Below are 22,980 nucleotides of genomic sequence, written 5' to 3'. Positions count from 1 at the left end.
CCGTCCTTTACTAAAGCGCACACGTGCTTTACTAAGTCGCATGCAGGAGATAATAAGTCGCACACGTGAGATAATAAGTTGCACCCGTGCTTTACTAAAGTGCACGCATGCTTTACTAAGTCGCATGCAGGAGATAATAAGTCGCACACGTGAGATAATAAGTTGCACCCGTGCTTTACTAAAGCGCACTCACGAGATAATAAGTCGCATGTGCGCTGTAGTAAAGGGCGCACACGCAAGATAGTAAAGCGCGTGCGACCTAGTACCCTAACCTCCAGGGTTCCATATTTCCCCGTTGTTTGTTTTATGTAAAAAACAAAGTATCTAAAACAATCGTATTTTGAAAGGGTGCTACGTCAAATTTAATAGCCACGTTAATGTACACGTTGCCTGTTTCCGCTAACACAGTTTACAGTTGCTAAGTGAACGCTGCCGGTAACATATTAGGTCAACCGCCAGATAAATAAACATCCCTAAAATGACAATTTGGCACAAGTAAATAAAATCAACACTAACCATCAGCCATTAGCCGAAGGACCTTAACAATTGTATTGTCACAATATGTCATATAATATTAAGGTAAATAAATGTGTAGATCCTTTAGGAGTGAGCTAGCTTAAATGATGTTTCCACTATATGGGCCGCGTGCAAGTTGTAAAGCGCGTAGGTTTTAAAAAAAAAATTCCGTTGCGATTTATTATCACGTATGTGCGACTTAGCAAAGCGGTATAAACAATTTTCCGTCTATGTCACCTCCAGGGCTCCGTAGTAAGTCAAAGAATCAATTCAACTACAGTATTTATGTTTAACTCTTAGCGTTATTATAAGATTAAATGACTTTAATTTCACACAAATCTTGAGTCTATCCTGTCCTAATCAGAATTGGTGTTAATCAGTGATTATCATCCAGTTACCATGGGAAACGGCAATTCTTCTTCAGGCGGCAGGACCCGTCGGAAGTCAGGTGTGTAGTGATCCACCATCCTCACTGTGCAGCCTTGTGTTACTGTTTTTCACTTGCTTTATTTTCCATATGACCTTTTATCCCTCTCTATCACTTGCGGAATCAGTATGCTTTCAGCTCACATTGTGATTACTTCTCACCCTGTCAACTAACCTTGACTCCGCCTGTCACTACTCCATCTATTCTCACTGTGATATTTTCTTCCTCACCTCTTATTAGTTGTGCCAATATGACTCTCTGTTGAGAGCCCGTCTTTCAAAGATGCTCTGTACACACTCATTATATTTTCATAAAATAAACCCTTTCCAATATACTGTATTATTGAATATACGCATACCCATGTGTGCAACAGTTATTTTTAACATATACCCCATTTCCTCTCGTCGAAAAATACTTTCATCTCAGATTTAAAGGGATATTTAATGAGTAGAAATCAATCCTGGGTGAAATGACTGTAGTGCATGTATTTGTTTAAAGGATCTGGCCTGGATGAACACTTCATTTTTGGCAGTAATTCAAATTTCTGTGTCATTGTCACCACAGTGCTATGATGACCACGTATTATTGCGTCAGATTTATGTCAAAAGTCGTCTAATTTGGTCGAAAAAGGTTACTCTGAAAGTCAAAAACAGGGAGACACCACAGGTAGAACTGTCTTCTTTAGTCGTCTACGTTAACGTACCACCAGCAGATAGATAATGTTTCCCTTCAATCAGGAGAGGGCCAGAGTTTTCTAACTGAGCAGAATCTCTCGTTGAGCATGGAGAGAGAGAGCGCTTCATTGTTAAAACTGCATGGGAGACAGCTGAATGTCTGCACTTGACTGTTGCTTTTGCGCACGCGGACCTATATTGCGTATATGTGATGTCCGCTAGCTTGAAAATGTGTAATTTGCTCACGCCTACACTTTATTGACAAAAACATTTAAAACAATTGTATAAGTATTATTTTTCAGTTCACGCAGGGACCCGACTTTTTGGGTTCCAAATAAATGGTCAGATTTTTTGGTCAGAACATGCAATCAAAATTTGATTTGGGAACTGAAACCTGAAGTCTTCTGATCAGCCCGGCATCCCTTCAGACTTTAGAATAATAACCAATAATAATCAAGTATTCAACTAATAGCTGTCACCTGCTACCAGCAATTACCAAAAGTCTACCATTAGAACCCAATGGGCATTTTACCAGAGTTGGAAAACAACAGAGTATATATAAAAGCAGCATCCTGCACTCAACAACAGCAGTAAACATTTTGTCCTCCGCGACCGGTGGAGTTCCTGTCAGCCTGTCAGTACCAAATACGTCACCTTCCTTGACCCTTAATTCTTGATCTGCCTTCGGCAATTCAGTGTCATTTTAAATAAGTGGATGCTGCGGTGAGACGTGACGCCGTGTCAAAACCATGTCAACAGGCTCTGAGATATTGTCCGGGACACATTGATGAGCACACAAATAATGCACTGCCTCTTGTTTTTGTTTTTCTTGTTGCGCTGTTTAGTGTGGAAGTCTGTCACTAACGTCGCAGCCATTTACAGTAACCAAATGACAACAAGTACAGTTGCAGAGATGCTTAATGTTGATTCTATAAAGATTTCATTGTCCCACATTTGATTGACATTAAATTTATGGGATTCAATATTTTTTTGTTGCCTTGATCGCTGATAATATATCTGACTTGACCCATAAAAAAACAGTCAGAGAATTTAAACAATTCCACACAGAAACATCCAAAAATATGGCACGGATATTGTAAATAAATCAATGTTTTTTTTTCTGCGTACATGTTGGCAGTCAAACCTTGGTTCGAGTCACATGCTGACACTCGTCTCGTGCGCAATGAGGAAGCACTAATTTTTTATTTAACTGAGACCTTCCAAACATCTGCTCGCGTTCTCGGTGTCACACTCTCGGTTCTAAATTGGTAAATTTCTGCAATTAACCAGAAGGCATCAGCTTGATTCCTGGTGGGTTTTTTTATTTTTTACATGAGCTAAACACCATATGCTGCACTCAGAAATTCACTGTGTACACACACACACACACACACACACACACCCCTCACACATGTGTGTTAAGATTCCATCCCATTTCTGAGACAAGGTCTGAGAGGATTCATCACGCTGACAGTCAGTGCCACTTCAACACATTTTCTTTTTTCCCCTTCTCAGTTTGGCAGAAGTCTCTCTCTTGTAGCGCGTGTTCCTCGCTTCGCCTTGGTTTCCTCTGGTGTATTGCTCAAAGCTCACAGCGGGGGGGGATTAGTCCCTATCACAGTGCTCACTACCCCCAGATCAGTTCGCCAGGGTTAAAGTGCAGTGTTCTCTGAAGATATACCTTTTTTCTTTGTGTGAGCTCTCATGGCGACATGTTAAAGGAGCCCAGTGGAAGTTAAATGCTACTTAAATGATGAAACCCGTGTCAGTCGGCGTATGGACCCCGCCTCTCCCGCACACTTGTGCCACTTTGTCTCTCTGTTGCTCTGAGGTGGAGCAGTTGATCGGAAAGTGGTGCGAAAAATCAAATGATGCCAATGCCCTACCTGTGCCTTAAATACAAAGCTTGAGTCAAGAAAAAGGGTAGCCAAGTTTGACATCAATTGATAGCAGGGAGAGAGGGAGAGAGACAGCTGGCCTGGCTCTTAAAATACATTCGCTGACACCTCTAAAGCTTTTCTAATTAGCACATTAAATCTTGTTGGATTGATCTGCACTCAAACAGAATTAAAAAGCAATTTTAGACAATGGCTATGTAATATTTCACTTTCTTTCTTTTTTTTAGCCCCCTCATTTAAAAAAAGGGAATGTTTTTCATGGTTATTTATGGAGCTTTCAACTCCTGTGTGGGGATACATAAAGACATTTAGTACAGTAGAGGTCTGAGCATTACAAAGCAGTGCTCAATCACGACATATTTTAGTATTATTTATCAATAATATCATTAAAAGTCAAACTTCTAAATCCCGTTCGAGTTCAAATTAGACAGCCTAGATGTGCGGAAGTCTGTCTGAAGTAATTAATTAATTAAATGTGGTGAATCAGAGGGTGCTGCTTGGCCGTGGATGCTCTTTGAATGCGGAAAAGTAAGTTTTGTGGCATGCCACTTGGGCCACTTTTGGTAAGCAGTTCATCTGTCAATGACCCTTTTTCAGTGACGAAAACAAGACGTTAAGTCAGTAAAAAATAAAGCTGATGGCATAAAAACTATGACAAAATCTACGGACACTTTCGTCATTGAATAAAAACTCGATAAAAATGTTAGGGCGGGACAAACTGGGAAGAGAACTAATCTCTCTAACGGAGGTTAGGGTAATCTAACCAGATGTCAACACGGAGTGTTAGGAAGAAAGTGATGACATTCGGTAAAGCACACACACACTTATGCTATTTTATTTAAATACAAAAGCCAATTGACATGCGGAAGATCATAAGTCCAAGTGTAATGTTCCACGGTCTTCAAACTGAGACAAACAAGACAAATAAAAATCTTTCATATCAAAATAATTATATCTTTGTTGTTAATTCAAACCCTAAAAATAACATTTGGATAGATAGGACTAAAATATGATTATATTTGTTGACTAAAACTAAAAAAGGCTACTTCAGGAACACACAATGACAGCCAGTGTAATTGCACTGCCAAAACATTTTTACACAACAGCATTATTTCAAAGCTTTTCTTCATTCCCTGTGATTTATGATTATTAAACTATGTATAAACTATGCTGAGCGATTCAAACTTTCCAGATCCATTTCGGACTCACAAATGCAACATGTGACACATGGTATCGGCCCTCAGATTGGAGATAAGGTTATCGCCCTTTCTGCACATAGATAGATAATGCGAAACGAATGATTCAGAGGAAATGAAATACATTAACGCTGCAGTTGCTCAAATTGATGATGACATGCCCTTTGCAGAGCTCCAACCATGTTCCAAAAAATAGTAAAACTCGCTTTAACTTTAACTGAATGGACGCAGCATTTAGAGGAAAAAAACAAACAAACAAATGGTTTTCTTTATATGTCCTTCATGGTTCAAAAGTTCAGAATTAATAATATTTGTTTAAGAAATCAATAGATTTTTTTTTTATAATTAACAATTCTGTGTTTCGCTCTATTTTTCTGCATATTCCTTTTTTTTTTTTTTCTCCTTTAATATCTCTCTGGCATTCTGCCTCTCGGCCAAAGCATGCTGAGCTAATTAGATATAAGCCCCAGGCTCTTACGATCCAAAACAGGGATCAGCAGGTACAGAAAATGAATAAAATCTCTCATTTATCAACAATTACCTACTCCCCAACCTCTTACTTACACAACCATTGAATGAGTTCATATTTATTATCTTTTTTTTTTTTGTTCGAAAATGTCTTAATCAGCATAAGAGGTGTGAACAGCTAATGGTTATTGAGTTAATTGCCATTTAAAAATAAATAAATAAATAGCCTCTTAAATCTGATTGGTATTAATCCATTAACAAGGTCTGTTCCATTTTGTTGGCATGTCATTGTCCACATCTCACATGCTGCGCAATTAGGTTTAATACAAGCATTTATCAACCAAAGCACTAACGTAATCAGCGGAAAAATAAGTCAAAGTGCAGCGGAAGAATGGGGGAAAAGATGGAGAATGACTATTATTCTTTAAGCAATGCGACTAAAAGCATCTTTGATTTGAACCGTCTTTGGTTTTAATTTGCGATATTGTTAAAAAAAAAAGCGCTTATTATGTCATAGTTAATTTTTGTTGTTTTTGACGTGTTGCATTTTCTACATTTAATATGCACAAGTATCATTTTAATAACCTTTCAACCTCAGAGGAGGTGGCTCTGCGGCCCCCCCCCCATGTGATCTCTGGTGCCCCAGGTTGGGAATCACGGCTCTAAACTCTGTATATCTCTATATCGGCCGTATTTGATTGTGTTCCATTGTTCAAATCAATTATTGAAACTGCTTACTTTCCCTATTGCTCCGCTTATCACACACTGTTGCTAAGTCGATGGAAAACTGTCTCTTTTTCTTTCTTTATTTATTTATTAAATAAGTGCATGCAGTCCATCTGCATGTTTGCTGTAATTATCCTCGTGATTTACAGCACATCCCCGTATTACCCAACAGTCCTCAGATTTCACTCCTTCCCTATTGTGACTAATCATCAGCAAAGAAGATGCTCTTCATCAGCCCACCCGTCTGCTCACCCATAGCTGTTGGCAGTGACTGCTACGATAATGACTAAGGCTACTCCGAGGCGATGTTTACTAGCTGACAGCAGCACCTTGCTCTCTCCCTCTCTGTGCTCCGGCAAGCGTTTCTATTTAGCTCACTTCTGAAGCTCCTGCCTAATTTCTCTTTGGAGACAGAAATCCTCTAAACCCCATTGTATCCCGGGGCAACATATTTACTGAGGACTGGCTTTCCAGTACCTGAGAGAGATTAACACTCCTCCCTGATTTATGAATCCATGCCAGCCACCCACTGGCTTGGTTAGGGGGGGTCAGCTTCTCTAACCTTCTCCACTTCCTGTCCTAACAATGGGATTTAGATATCGTACCAAACGTGCTAAACATGGGCTTACACACGGAAAAGGCAGTTCAAACTGTGGATGCGCGTGCATCATCCCTTCCAATTTCTGGCAAGACTATAGCCATGTAGCGCCACCATTAGATGTGTTGTTTCTGCAATGCTATAATGATCATACTTACATAATTATTTCTTCAGAAAGAAACACGAAACATGTGTGCACCTTTAAAAGACATCAATAAAATAATATGTTTCGACAGGATAAAGTGTCAAATTGTGATCTCGCCCTTACACTTTGGATACTAGACCCTTTGTTGTTTATTGTTTATCTCGAACATCAACACAATCTATCAATTTACATGTTCAAAAAGGAGTGGGAGGAAGTATAAACGTATGTATTCTCACCCCTTTTCCACAACTCACATAATTTACATATATTTTTTGGCTTCCTGCTTACCAATCCATTCATTAATTTTCTTCATATACTCTATTATATACTTTTCTATGAAAATGTAAACCTCTTTTTTACAAAATATACATAAAATAAACAACAGATTATTATTTAGAAGAATAATCTTTGTAAATTACCAGGTAATAAATTATTATTTTGTTTGAACATTATTTGTGCCGTTTTTAATTCTACAATATCGATGAGCTTTATTGTTTTTGACTTTAAAACAATTAATTTTGTGGAAGTATTCTTATGGCTCTTAGCCCTCACTCTTTTAAAACTGGATTGGACCCCCTTTTAAAGGGTATCTAAACTCTTTTCTAAGGCTAACTCCACCCATTGCCTGATTTTGAAAAATGCCAAGTGGTTTAGTTTAGTTAAACTTTAATATTCCTGGTTAAACCTGCGTTTCTCCTACTATTTCATGCCGAGAAATATCTGCTGGGAAAAAAAGAAAGTTTATTCCAGACATGCTAACTCATACAACAGTTTGCCAATAAATAAGAACCTTAACTTTCAGTCGCATCATTCCAATCCAAAAGCCAATAATCACAGAATCTGACAGACATGAAAACAACAAAGCTGGTGGCGCCCTGAGACTTTTTTTTTTCCACACTACTGTATGTGACATCCATCTTCTGTTTTGGCATCCAACCATGTCACTGGCATCGCTGGCTGTCTGTGTCTGAGGTGGTCGGACGACTGCCAGGCTCCAGCCTGAGTGACAGCCTGGTATTTGTTTATACTAAATAGTCAATTGCTGAGCATCTGTACTGCAGGAACAACAAAAGCTGTTGGCATGAGAGGTTACTGGATGTGTCTCTTACTCTTGTTCTCTTCTATATACGTTTATTCATCTGAAAATGTTTTTAAATTGTCTTATTAATTAAAAAAACAGTAGCAGTAACGTTATTCAAATATAGGCCGTGATGACGTTGTTACAGCTGCAGCAAAAATGGGAGAGGAGATGAGGTCTAGTACAAAAAGTAACCATTACAGTGTCAGTAGTCAGTTGATGTAGGCATGTATGGACGTGTGTGTGTGTGTGTGTGGATGCATAAAACAAAACAGCCAGCCGTGCCGAGGCCGACACAGATGGTGTGTGTGAGCTGATGATGAGCGAGGGAGAGGGAGTGAATGAATGAATGGGGGGGAAGGGTTTTAAACCATGTGGTGTAATGGTCCAGGTGTAGCTCATCACCTCAATGATGACCCCGCCTCCTAACGATAGGGATGTGTCATCACAATATGATTCCCCATACTGCAAATTAATGAAGGGAGTCCGAAGCATATCAGAATATTTGAGTTTGACCAAGAGGGTAAACCATAAGCTGATGTTTTTTCTAGTATTTCATCGTTTTTCATAACTTTCTGACGGTAAATTGAGCAGTTTCTCTTAATAGGACATGATATTGCCCTTACAGTCGGCCATGTTCATATTGGAAATTCATGTTCGTGCAGATGCTTGATCTTCTGGCCAACCTGAATAGGTTGCTTAACAATGGCAAGTTTCACTGGCAAACATACAGGCAATGGGTTAAAATTTCTCAGGGTTATTGGGAATCTTTTGTTTCTCCTTGTCTCGTACTGTAAGCACAACAATTATCTTAAATATGTAGATAATGCTGTTTAATCCCTCAGTCCTACATCTCCTACCTGCTTATATGCTTTCCAGTAAAGTGGCTGTCGTTTGCTACTGGTATCAGGATTTTTACTGTGAAACCCTTCATTGGTTAAAGCAGTGATTCCCAAAGGCTGGGTCGGGACCCACATTTGGTTCACATGATATTTTTTTAGGTCCCCAAACAAATTTGCTGAATTTACCCAACCTTTGAATTAAGATTTACATGCATATGTTTAAATAAAATGCATACAATGAAGTTGTAATTCATTTACCAAACATCTGTCTTTACCATCTTTAAAAAGTGGCTCCCCAAAGAGAACGTTTGGGAACCACTGGCTTAAAGAAAGTTTTTTAGTACTCAATCCACCATAGCACCTCAGTGTGTAAATTATTTTAAAAACCTAAAAAATATACAGAAGAGATAGTCAGATAGTAAGTCAAAGTGGACCTTCGATTAAATATTTAATTGCCATAATATTGAGAACTTATAAATTGACTAAAACTATCACTGTAAGTAGCAAAAGTAATTAAACTACAAACTTCAGCATTAAAAACTAAAAGCAAAAAAAACCCAACAACATTTACTGTACATCTGCCATATTTCTAACACAGTCCAGGGTAGTATCTGTTTCCTGTTTTCCAATTGCTTTGATGGAAACTGAGGGAAATCTAATGGAGTCTGAATTGCCAGGCCTGTTAAGATCAGAGAAAAACACAGCCATGCTTTTCTCCCGTCACTCACTGGCGAGCTCACGCTGAATACATTGGAAATAACATCATAACTGTACAGTTCAAGAAATCATACCGAGGTACAGCCAAATATTGCTAGACAATTTATTCTTCTTAAATTTGATGTATACTGAGCCTGCACTTGTTTGTTTTTATCTCCCACCGTGACTGTTGCTACATCCTTTTCTTCTCCCATTCATGCTTTCTGTGTAGCTGTGTTTTAAACTTACTTCATATTATGGGCGTCACAATTCTTCAAATCCTAGATTCAATTTTCAATTTTAAGGTCGCGATTCAATTCAAATCTCTATTTTTTTTTTCTCTCTCCTTCAGCGCAGGTGGTTCTGTCATTTTTAAACTTGTCTAGTTAAGTCTAGAATCGTTGGTTGATGACGTTCATGATAACTCCCGTTTTGATTGTCCGCATGGTGTCATTTGTTATATGAATGCAACAAGAACCAGTAAATGCTTCAATCCATGGATAAAACCACAAACCCGTCTATAGCGTTAGTTAATCGGTAGGTAGGTGCCGTGCTTTGCTACACGTGCATCGCTAACATCGGTTTTCGTGTTGACAACACAAAAATTGACAAAACCCACGGGGAACGCAAAATAATATCAAAAAAGAGTTTTTTTAATTGTATTATTATTTTTTTTGTTATTATTATTTTTTTTAATAATCAAATTAATGTTTGTCTGAACGTGTCTGAATTCAATAACTTTTTCAGTATGTTATGATTATATTTCCAGAAAGAATATGGTTATTTTTTGTGAAGTTGAGCTGGATTTTCCATATGTCATTAAACGCATCATAGCTCCGTGGACCTGCTCTAGTAGTATTGCTGGCCTTTCGTTGAAGCTGCCATTTCCTATTTGGTTATAACTTTGACTGACGTGTGTCGTCAACCAATCAAAATTTGATGCATAGTGACATAACGCCCTAGGCCCAGCGATGTGTCTGGCGCTAGCCCTCAGTGATGTCATCAACGACGTTTGAAACTTTGGCGGGTTTTGAAGTAAGCTATGGCCACTGCATTAACACCACCGATCCATCATGTTTCTGATCTCCTTCGTGTGCACTTTTCACGGCGATCGTTTGGAGAAAAGAAGGAAATTATTTCAAGAGGAAGACCTTAATGATAAATTTCTAAAATTTTTTAGAAGTGGTGAGGACAAAACTGTTGATCATAAATAGTGCCGGGGACGTGTTCCCCCGCGTGTGGAAGCTTGTTTTTGTGTCATATAGTGGCTTGTGAAATTGTGGTTGCTGAGTGACATAACGGAAGATGTGGTGGTAATGATGCAGTAGCCTATAGATGTGCAGTGGTGTGCGTGTGAGCTATGGTTGTTGCAGATCAACTGTCTCATGAATATAGTGCATAATAGTGTGTTTTGTATGTGGTTGTGTTTGTGCGTGTTTTCCTCTTTTCTTTTTACTGAAGTAAAATCTTGGTAGTCAGCCAAAATTATACAATCTATAGGAGAATTCGGGCCTTTTTGTCAGGGGGGCTCTGTGTTTAGAATTTCCCAAAATGGGAAATGAGTCTGTTTTGAGTCGCACATAGCTTCAGTATCTCCCTGTGGCAACAAGCCTGGTGGTGCAAAAGGTAAAACGCTGTGAAGAAGCTGCCAGTCTTCTCTGTCATGGAGAGACAAAAAGCTTGGCACCTGGGGGGAAAAAAGTCGACCAAATCGAATTTGCGCATCGTAAAAAGACATGGCAGTGTAACCCATCCTGCACGCCTTCAGCATATTTTCCACTGGCGAAATAAATTGGCAACCTGACATGCTGATAAAATATGGATGCGTCGCGTGTTTGTGATGAACACCGCTGTGATTGTCACATTTTCATAGTGTCTTTTCACAGGATTTTAATGATTCTGAAATATTTAAATTTAGGACTAATTAGCGTTTTATTTAAAAAAGAATATTTGGCAGAGTGGATATTTTGCCTCAGATAAAGCTGTGTAGCTCTTCACTGTTCCGCAACAAGGGAATAAACCACCGTCTCCTGTCCATCAATAATTAATGGCTAAAGTGGTTCCATTTTCATGGCAGAGAACATAACAATCTTGCTTTTTGAGCACTGTGTCCCTCTCCACCAGGCAGCTGAACAGCTCTTCCGGTCACACTGTGCTGTTCCAACAAGCAACTCGTCCTCTCACCCTTTTTCCCCCTTCTGCCTCCACTGCTGTTCCTGTCAGGTGGTGGGCCACCACTGATTTTCTGGAACTGTATTCCGGTGAACATCGCTCGTCTTTAAACAACGCCACAGAATCATTTAAATGTGTGCTTAAATGCACATTAAGAAAAAGCGTGTGTGGGCAAACATGCATCAACATGTTTTTAAAAATAAAGCCACACCAAAATAAAACATTGTATTTTTGTATTACTGAATACTAAACATACTGATCTAGTCTTCAGCTGAAATTCTCATTGAAAAATCTGGTCATCTCATTTAAATGTAAAGTCCTATTACAATTTATGGAAGCGTATTGCATTCATTTGAAAAAGTAATTAATTAATTTTTTGGTTTGTTTTTTTGAAAACATTTTTTTTTACTCTGAAAAACCGAAAAAAGTAAATGACTCCAAAAAAAAGACCTCAAAAGGCTGTAGTACATCTGCCAGGCCTGTAAGTGGCACTGTAACGCCACACCAAAGACAGAGAAGAAGACGTTTACGATGTATATAATCACGGAGAAGGAAGACAATAAAAGTTATCATAAAGCAAACAGTGTACAGACTTTTGTCACTATTTTTAGTGACTTTACAGAGACAAACCTAGCAACTTTCAGAATCAACAACAACAACAACAAGAAAAAATCACCAAAGGTTACGTACTGCAGCTTTAAGTGTCCAAGTCAGTAGATCCTTTTGGCTTCATGCTATTCTCTGCTTATCTTTGCAATAATGTGATGAAGATAAATGATGCTCCTATAGGTCAAGGTTCCATTAATCTTTTTTTCCATTGAGAAAACTGCCTGACCTTTAGCCCAAAAAGGCTCCTCAGTGACGGCACAGCTAGGAATATCATGTAACACCTCACACAGGACACTTGTTCCGACACGCCGAGATGACGCGACATGTACAACAAAGAGCACTCGGAGAGCGCAGACCTCCACCGACTCTGTGTTTTATTTATTTATTTATTTATTTAATTTGTGATTCAATTCAGTTTAACCAAGACGGAGCATGATGCTGATGTGCGGCACAAAGACCTTTGTGACGTCATCAGTGGGTCGCTTTGTACCAAAATTCAGTGGGAACATACTTGGGTGATCACATTTTTTTTTTATTTTTTTTTTACTACAGATATGTTTTTGTTTTTTTTGTATTAGTCTCTGTTTCTGAGTTTGCTTGTTTTTTCACGTCTTGGAAACCGACACTGACAACACAACTGTGTCAAATTTCCTTCTCCATGCAAATATAATGATGTGTCGAGGTGCCTTCACCTCTGGTTCACCTTAAAAGTGATGTATTTATGAATGAGTAGGAGGAATATTTGCCTCGATTCTTACAGTGTATGCAACGATTGCTGATGTGTGTTGATTTTTCAGCTCTCTAGACTCTTTTAAAGGAAAGAAAATATGTTGTTCAACCACTCTGTGCTACTACAATACATGACTCAACTCTGGCGTTAACATCCATTCGGTCTCGTGCAAATTTGTGTGCACCATATGGATCTGAGTGTATCTTCAGGATCCAATCAGAGAAACCACATTCTGAGGTGGTTTGAAGAAGCGTGAGCTCATTCCTGAGTGTGTGTGAACACAAGCCGTCCTTGGGAAGGATTAGAGACCACCTCCTAAGCTGACATTGACATTAGCGGATCCATGGCGGTCTTGTTTTCGTCCCCCTTTTTTTCACGACGATAACGAGACGGTGACAAGATAAACATGGATCTTTTGTGACTAAAAATGTTTACGCGTTATCTATCAATTAAAAGTCGGGTGGGTTGCCGACATCGCCACCAACCCCTGGCGTCCGCGCAACGTGGACAGTCCGCTCTGATCGACAGTCGCGCCGGGGGCAGAGGGACCTGGTCCCCCGGGTCCACCGACAAGGGGGACCAAGAGGGGGGCAGCCGGCAGGCAGGAGAAGGTGGCAGCGTATGCATGTATGTCCACAACCCCAGGAAGTGGGGAGATCCGGGCGGGGGGTCGCTGTAAAGCAGACAGCCCGGAGCTGCCTGCCACCTTCGCCCCGAGCCTTTCAAAGCCGACCTAGAGCCGAAATTTCATTTTCACAACTTATGCGTGACACTCTTGTATGATGAAGTAGGCATTAATTCATGAAAAAAACTGTTAAAATTGTGTTAAAAAAAGGTGAAAAGTTGAAATATGGAGATAAAAGGTTTCAGTCTCCAATACTTATTGACCTAAATTAATTTGTTAAACTATACTTTCATTCATCACAGCACATATGGTAACAATAGCAAAAAGTATGTTATATAATAAAAAGTAAAGTGAAACAGTTATGTAATATAGCAGTAGTAGCATTAGTAAGACAATTAAAGACCACAAATGATTAAATGAATACTGACATGTGTTTTGTAAAAAATAATTTGTTGGGTTTTTTTGTGCAAAATGTTTTCAAGTGTTGGCATGCTTTCATGTCTGTTGGGAGTTTTTTAGTTTTGTTTTGTTTCCATTCTGTTATTGTTTTAAATGAGAATGCTGATTGTCCTAGTGCTGTTTTTCTTTTGGGTTTTTGGCACATTGCCTGTGTTATTCTGCTCATCTATTCAGATGTTCACTTAAGAAACCTTTTTTTTCCATATTGTTCATCAGCTTGAAGAGTAAACACAAACCGGAGGACAAATGACATTTGGAGTGAATTTTCCATAAATAATTATATTGTGCTTCTAATGATCTTCTGATGTTTTGAGTTCAGTTTCATTAAAAAAGAGTTGCTTCTTTTGGGAAGAAAGTTGCAACAGTGATTAGATAACGCGCTCTTCTAACCAAATGTACTATTATTACCGTCATTATTATTATTACTGTTATTTTTATTGTCTTCACTGTGCAGAGAAATCTTTCATTACGATCTCTGATCACAGAAAAGGCAAATTTGGGAATATTGCGATTACTGTACATGTGCAAATCAAATTTGACAGACAACCCTCTTGCAAAAAAACTTAAATGTGCCTCAGTTTGAGTGGGTGAACTTCCTCTTCTCTTCTCTCTGTGTTTGCCGTGACTTTGCGGTCACTCCCGATCAATGAATATTAATCCGGGGCATTTTTCTGACTATTTATGGTCAAGTGTGGGCGTTACCTGTAGCTCACAAAAGTTGTTCTGAATTACAAGTTGATACAAGTTGTATAAATCAGAATATTTCTATACGTAAGGCCTTTCTTTATTTCACATACGTACACCAGCTTTTCAGACGTCCCGTCGCACAGTTTTATAAATGAGCGGAACCTTCACTGCACTTTATCTTCTTAAAAACAGACCTACATGTAATGAATTTAAAGTTATTTTCCCTTTTTTTTTTGTACTCACGACAGCACATTCTGATATACTGCTCCCAAAATGCTGACTGACACGGTTTTCAAATATCATTTAAAATATTCAAAATGATGAATCTGGTCATTAAGGCTGCGTATAGTTCTGCTCTGTCATTTTACCGGCGACTGGCATTTGTCATGTGATCTATTTGTGTTACCGTTTGTACACGCTGGCAATGCGGAGCAACAGCGAGTGACACGTTTTAGCCGCGGGGTTTCCTCTGCAGCTCGTGGCATATGATGAAAGCATGTGTTGTATTATGTAGGTTTTGATGACACTGAGTGGCAGAAACCAAACCGTCTGACAAAAAGCTCTTGATTGCGAACCACTTCAATCACCACAGTTCCATCTTCTAGACTTTTCCCTGGGATTATGACCACAAACAACAGCAATCTTGTATAATTCTCTTATACAAACATTGTTTTTTTTTTTACTCTTGACCTATTTTTATTGTTGTGCGGTTAATCAGTATGTCTTTCTTTATTTGCAATCATTTGGATTGTTTTTTTTTTTAAGAATTCTTTACCTCTCCTTCACTGATACCATCAGTTACAGAGATAATTGGCGAATCACGGCTCATGACATAAGATAATTTGCTGCTAGGTCGGCGAACAGGGGTTATGTTTGGAGTACACGGATGATTAAAAAAGGTTTTCGAATTATGGCACCACTTTGCCCGAAAGCCAATTTAATTATGGGGCATTAATGTCCAAATTGGGCAAAATAAACAATACACTTCCAAAAGCGGAGAAAGAGAAAGAGAGACAGATAAAAGCAGTTATCTTAAACATGTTAGAGGAAACAAATTTAAGAAGTGACCACGCAATATAACAAGCTCCGAGTATCAATTTCACACTCCTCAAGATGAGCCTATATATGGAGGTAAACACAGACACGGCAAAGAAGTCAAATAGTTAATAATCTCTAAATGAATTGCTTTGGAAAAGCCATGTGAAAATCATTACACACCACTTTCCTTAAAAGCACTGAATGGTTCTTGGATTTATTACTTTGACAATCGGTCGTGAAAGTCGCCGTCCGCTTCCCTCAACACCTCCCGCATGAATTCACGCACCTCCTCAGATGGTATATTTGTATCTGCATTATAATGTCATGTGTAGTAGACGCTGTACAGTTGCCAACAGCAAGTCAGTGATCCAGTTTTTCAGAAATGTACAGGCCTTGTGTAGATAGAGGTATGTGTTTGATAAGTAATTTTGTGTTTTTTTTTTTATATATTTCACACAGTCTTCTGTCATTTTGAATTTGCATTTGACTTTTGGGTGAGCGGAAAGGAATTTGGGCTTGTAACCGGAGGGTTGCTGGTCGGAATCCCTGCCAAGTTGAGGGCTGACAAATTAAGTTAATTCAAAATAAATAATACTACTAATTGTTAAGTGGAGTGTTTTTATCTATGCTGTGTAGCTCTATATTCTGACAGCTATCACTGTGGTGCTTGGTGGTCATTTTATTTCCTGCTTCAAGTCATGTGCTCTGTGTCTCTAGCTGATGACATCATCACTATGCATCGGAGACAGTGCCGCATGGCATTGGCGACGGACGCACATACTCTTTTGAGGGGGCATCTGCCGTTGTCCAGGAACTCAGGAAATTGATCTTTTGTTTTGTAATTAATTGATATGTATGAATATTGTTGGGGAAATAAACAGCAGTTCCAAACACAATCACTTTTTTTTTTCCATTTTATGTGATATTTTCTCTCAGTGCTTTCTTGTCTGCATTATGTGTATATGTTTGATTCAATCATTTTAGTAAATAATGGTTGATTTAAATGTGTTATAAATATCCCTGCTAATATTCCTGCTTTTGTTTTGTAGTTGACCAACTCCTTATTTTATATTTTATAGAACTGATTGACACAATGTGTTTTTTGTTAGTTTTTGTTTTACTAATAAGCGACTTTGTTTGTTATCTGTTTCACTCGTGTTCTTTTGAGAACATGACGCTATTCGGTGTGCATCTATTGCTTCACATATTGATTTATTTCTGAACACATGTTCCTACAAATAGAAACTTGATTTTTTATAGATTTCCAGGTCAAGACACTCTTCAGTAAATGATGACATTATTTTGATAGCACGATGTTTACTCTCTATTAGTATTTGACAGCTATTTATTATCACGTCAACAGAGAATCGGTTGACTTATTCAACTGATAAGTGACATTATAATAAAGTAGACTATAATTTGTGCTCTATTATTGTGAGGAAAGACGACGATATATCACCAAATTGCCACCCCCAATAATCTGTAACCCATGTTGCTTCTGACAGCTGTGCCGCAGCGTGTGAATGGGTATGAAAGTTGGATGGGTGTAAATGGGTGAATGGCAAAACTGTAGTGTAAAGCAGTTTCCTCAAGACTAGAAAAGCGCTATATAAATACAAACCATTTTGGGTCTGCCTGTGTGTTTTCAGAATTATTCACAGTTAAAGTATTTTATTTACTCAGCAGGAGTTTGTGACTGATGGTGTAGCGCGTTCTTTCGGCTGCCCACCGGGTAAAATATGTTGAACGCCGACTGGAATCGGGTTCTCAGCATCTCTGTGGTCTTTACTGCAGAAATTAATTTTAAGCAAATCGGTTTATCAGCCATGAATTACGTCTGTCAAAGATGAGAAGCTCAAAAAGAGTGAAGTTTGAAAGACGGTGACTACTGCTACTTCTACCGTGCGAGTGAAATATTTATGCGAGACAAATGAGAGTGAAATGGAAGATTGAGTTGCTACGGCAACTCGGAAATGATTGAACTATCGTGGCCGCAGGGAAGGAAACCTATCTACTGACAATGAGTTGGCCAAAAGTTTGGTGAGAAGCCAAACAGTTTACATTGTCAGTTGGCCATGAAAGAAAAAAACACAGTTTATATCCATTCATAACACAAGTTGTTTTTTTTTGTTGTTTCTTTGTGCGTATGGTGCAGTGTGATCACGCATTCAGAATGTTGCGTAACCGAGGCGGAGCTTCACTTTCTAAGGGGCGTGGCTTCAAACTTTGCATTTCTTGCGGTTGTCATGAGCAATACCCTACTACATTTTAAATATTTTCATTATATTTTATTGTATTTACAGCAAAATTAAGATAAGCAATAGAGGCACAGAACAGCTAAGTGTCCAGCAAGGCGTAGTGAATTTAAACTTTTGAAATCCTTTCAGAACAGATTATTTTCTGTGGATATTGGAAAGTGCAATTTGGGGGACACATCTCTCTCTACATTATTATTTCACTGTCATTCATACCTTTTCAACCTCGAAGCAGCCTTGCTTTTAATGAGAGCTTTTAGCCTGTATTTACTGAACGGTCTTTTTAGAAAATGTTTGTATTCTTCTCTCCCTGACACAAAGTCTTATATCACCTGCGGGCCAATGAGCATTTATTCTGGTCAAGAATAAGTCCAAAAAAGGGCAATATGAGATATCCATTATGATAGCAGACCGAATTTCAAAGTAAAAGTGCTTATTTGATATAAAACGATGTATACTTCACAATAAAAACACATTTATGATGCACATAAACAGACAAATAATGACGAGGATAACTGTAATTAAAGCAGCTTAAATATTTGTTATTTAATGTTGAGCGTAATACATTTAATAAGAATAATTTATTACATCCGAATGTCTAATAACTATTATAAAAATATTGCTAGCAAACATACTTCTAACAACATATTCTATCACCTCCCTGGTAGCAGTGCTTTAGCACAGTGGTGGGCGGGCTGCATGTAGTCGATTGGAGGGCCGCATGTGGCACACGGGCCCCAGTTTGACACCCTAGCTTTAGACTAAATGGCGACGGTAGGGTGAAAATGGCTGTGTTTTTCCAGGCGGCCATTTGTTGTTCTGTGTTCTTCTTTGTGGCATTTATTAGCTAGCTACACAATGCATATCACGTAAATAGCCTGTTTCTTTATTTTTGCTGATTAAAACAAATGAATAAATTTGTTGAAAATCAACAAGGGCTTCACACACCTCTATGTGAGAACATTTGATGCACATAAGCCCTCTTTCTATAATGGTTGGAAGGTCATGCAGCATTTTTGGGTCTCCACTGTCAAACTTTGAGAAATAACCAGTCTATAGCATCCTTGCTTTAGGCACACTTTCTTTGGTGGTTCTGTCCTGAGCTAGAAACTGTAGTCTGTTCGTTTGCTAACAGAGACTCATCACTTCCGTGCGACAGTGGGGTGAAAATGGCAGCGTTTTTCCATGCACCCAGTAGTCTTATCTCAAAAAAACACCTGTCCTCTTCTTGTGATAAACAGCCAAGAACAAAGAATTCGGAATGCTGGATGTCCTCCATTGTTGCTCTTCGTTTACGGTGTCATGTGAACTTTATTGGTGAGCTACACTGTCTCATGCAGGTAGGATATTGCACTTTTTACGTAGTGGCTGCATACTACGCAAATAGCTACGTAATTTACATATCGGTAAATTGCAGAGGAAACATGTGTCAGACTCTGCCATGATGAAGGTTGAGTATTCAATTCCCAGCTCCGCTAAGGTCGACATGCTCATGTGTCCATGGGCAAGACGCGTAACCCCATGTTGCTCCTGATGACTGTGTTAGCACGATGTGAATGACTATGTGCTGTATGCATGGGTGAAAGACTAGAAATGCGCTATGTAAGCACAGACCATTTACCATCTAATATATGAAAGTTGTGTTTTCTCATCATTTTAATGATTTTTTTTTGTCTTTGCTCATGTATGGAAAACATCATCAATGCCATTAAATTAAATTTATGTGGAGCAACCGACACTTTGGAGATTAAGATTCTAGACTCATGCATAAGCGAAGCCTGTTTGTTTTATGTATCACTCAGACCGCAGTTACGTAGATGCTTTAATGGAGAACAATGTAAGTTTGATTTTGGCAAAAAGTTAGTCTTAACAGTACATTTTCCTTTTTAATCCATCCCATTCTAAAACGTGCATATTTTTTCTCACTTTTTAGTAGCCATTTGAAGCCCTGTGCCAAAAGGGTGATTTGATGACAGAACAGATTCATTTGTGCTTTGGGGCAACAGTAAGTACCAGCTACATTGATCAAAGCAGACTTCGCCAAGTTAACTCTCTGAAACTTCCACTTCCACCCACGATCGTGTGAAATGCCAAAAGGCTGGAGGCTGTCACTTCCAACAATAAATTAGGCTGCTTTTTCGTGATGTGCTCATGCTGATGATTTCGAGCGCTCCACTCGTATCCACATTTGTTTCATCGTTTGTGCTTTAAGGGTGGTCAGTTTATGGCAACGCTAATACAGCGAATTACGTGAAATCAATGCAGCGCCATCTTCAGCAGTGTGGACAGCGGGTGCGAAGAAGCTCTTAATAGCCCTGCTCTTGCACTTGTGTGTAAGTGCTGTGTAGGGAATTGGAAAAAAATCACAAAGGAGCTTCCTCATCTTAGCAATCACTAAACCACTTGTTTTCGAGTGTAAACTAGTGTGTACATGGGTACCTGCTCACTCAGCTCTCAGCCCACATCTTGGCATTTTCCAACATCAGGTTAGCTTCAGAAGACAGAAAACCTTATTTCTTATATATTATTATATTAATTATATATTATTATATTAAGTAGCGTCTGTTTTTTTTTTTTACTTTTTATTTATTTATTTATTTGTTTGTGGCAAAGCTATAGGGATATATTTAGTTGACAAAGAAACATCAAAAGTCCCTTCTGCTCGACTCCATTAGAAACAAAAGACTGTCAGATATTTAATACTCCCACACCGCGTACACCTCCCTGGTTCTGATGAAAGCCACAACCTACGCATTTGTCTAAACACTTTCCTGTGTTTTCACTGTACCAAAGATAATTAGTAGGTTCACTTAAAGAAAGGATGCAGAGACAGAGCTTCAAAGACTACTATTATTAACCTCACCCCCCTGCATTATGTCTCATAAAAATCCAAGCAAATTGGTTAAAGTTTAGAGTTCAGTTTCCACAAATTAAACTGCATTAGTTCATCTTGATATTTTCACAAATGTATTTTTAAAGTAAGGAGGAGTCCACGAAGTCCTCACTATATATCATCACTTAATTAATATCACTGCAGAACTTAATGCTATTAAGTTATTATTTATTGCACGCCCCTATGCTGAGCAGGAAGGTAAAAGTTACCTTATTATCAGGACTACATGCTGATCTCGCACACGGAGAGGCAACTTTAATTTCTCTGAAATCCCAATGCTGCTTACAACCAAGAATAATGAACACTCCTCAGACACCAATACTGCAGAAAAGAGTAGAAATTCAGAATTCAGAGTAGTAATGGCCAGATTGCATTCGTCTTTTATTATCAATGATGTGATGGACAAAATATCTTGTACAAAACTGGTTAATTGAGTTTACCACCAGCATCCTTCATCGACGGGACATGAAATCATTATTCTGCTAAGTAGCAGGTCAATGATCAAACAGCACCAGATCTAACTAACCCTTCTATTTTGGAAAGCTTGGATAACTAATCATTGTATATGCATGGGGGGGTTTGGAAAGTCAGGAGCTGCTTCTTATTTAAAAAGTTGCCATGGAAATCATTTTAGAAATTATTTTTGAACTCCTGACCATATATTTGATGACCAGTGCTGGTGTGGATCATTGTCTCCTTGAAAACAAACCTCTCCAGAGACAGTCATTCATATGGATGCCAGTCGCAGTTGCTGGTCTTTGAAACTGGGGAAGCTCACGGGACTGAGGCACAAAATGCTCTGCTGTCGTGTCAAAAACTGTTTTTCTCCCAGAGAAGCTGAGCTTCCGCGGAAGTGACTGATGCTGCGTGAGAACCCATGGATGTAGCCATTAATGTATATCCCATAGGGCTCGAGTTTGTCGTACAGTACAAGTCTAGACGATGTTGGGTCCCTGAGCAAACTATCGCCTCCTTCTGGCGAATTTGGGAACCGTGTGGATCCATTACAGAGACGTCTTCTTTTGTTTGCACTTTGTATACATCCACCGGTAACCATGATCATTTCCAGAGCCTCAAAGTTGAAATCTATACTGGCTAAGCCAGGTAAAGTAACCTGGCTAATAATGAGTCCCTGCAATGCCAGGCTTTTGAGAATATCTTTGTAACTCATTCCCAAAGTAAAATAAAACTCAATCACACCATCTCTGTCCATCCCGAAGCTTCAGTCCTCTTCGTTCACTTTACTTGTGCAGCTCTCCAGTTAATTCATGAGAATGTTATTAAAATTAGTAATGATACGTGCGAGCAAATTCGTTTTTTGTGGCCATGAATCAGAGTTTTTTTTTTACGCATGTCATGTCTGGGGGCGCCGTGAACAATTCTGTGCACAAATCATTTTAATTAACTGATTCAAATGATTTGGTACACCGAAAACACGAAAACACCTGCTTTGACCACTAGTTTGTGTGTTTGTGTCATAGCCATTTCATGTTGACGACCTCGCTCAAATTGAGGCGGTACTATTTTAACGGAAAACGACACGTCTGATACCCATAGTCGAGCAGTGCTAGAACTGTACAATGGAAACTATAAATGTTGCTGTTTTTTTATATATATTTTCAATAATTGCGTATGAAAGTGTTTTTGATATTAATTTTCCCTTCAGTGATGCTGTGCTACAAATGCACGTCATGGTTGCGCCATGTGTAGTGCTATTCATTTGGGAAGACAGTTAGTCAGCAGGCCTGCACAGTATCCACTCAGTGCATCTGCCAACTGTGAGCTCATCTATTAAGTTCAAGTCTCTATGAAACCATATGCATGCACGGTTTATTCCAAGCACTTGTGTTTATGTGGTGCTGGGTGTACCACACCCTCACTTGGCAGGCTGGCATCGACCTTGGGAAGGGGGGGTGGGGGCGCCGCACTTGATCTTTCCCGCCGCACACCTCACCTCTTAATGATAAAATGAGAAAACTGGGTCGGAGACGTACAGTCCCACCAGAAATAGTGGGAAGTTAACATCTTCAGCTGAGCACCACGACTTCCAACTGGGAAATCATCTCTAAATAAATCAAATGAGTTTCACAAATAGGTGAGGAGCCTATGGGAGGCCCAGGTTTGCTCCTGGGAGGAATGAACAAGTCTGGATGATTAACTGAGAAATGAATGACCCGCTCGTGTATCCACTAGAAACCTACTTGAGCAATCAAATGAGTCCAAATTAAATGGTATTTGGTACGCTGAG

General features: G+C 39.0%; 1 protein-coding gene across 4 annotated transcripts in view; it reads right to left on the bottom strand.

Moving 5' to 3' along the window:
* LOC131459286 (protocadherin-9) overlaps positions 1–22,980 on the bottom strand; it is a 254,221-nt gene that overhangs the window by 52,408 nt on the left and 178,833 nt on the right. The window lies entirely within an intron of this gene.

This window comes from Solea solea, chromosome 5, assembly GCF_958295425.1.
Source record: "Solea solea chromosome 5, fSolSol10.1, whole genome shotgun sequence".
Lineage (NCBI taxonomy): Eukaryota > Metazoa > Chordata > Actinopteri > Pleuronectiformes > Soleidae > Solea > Solea solea.
This window is presented reverse-complemented; position numbering and strand designations above follow the sequence as displayed.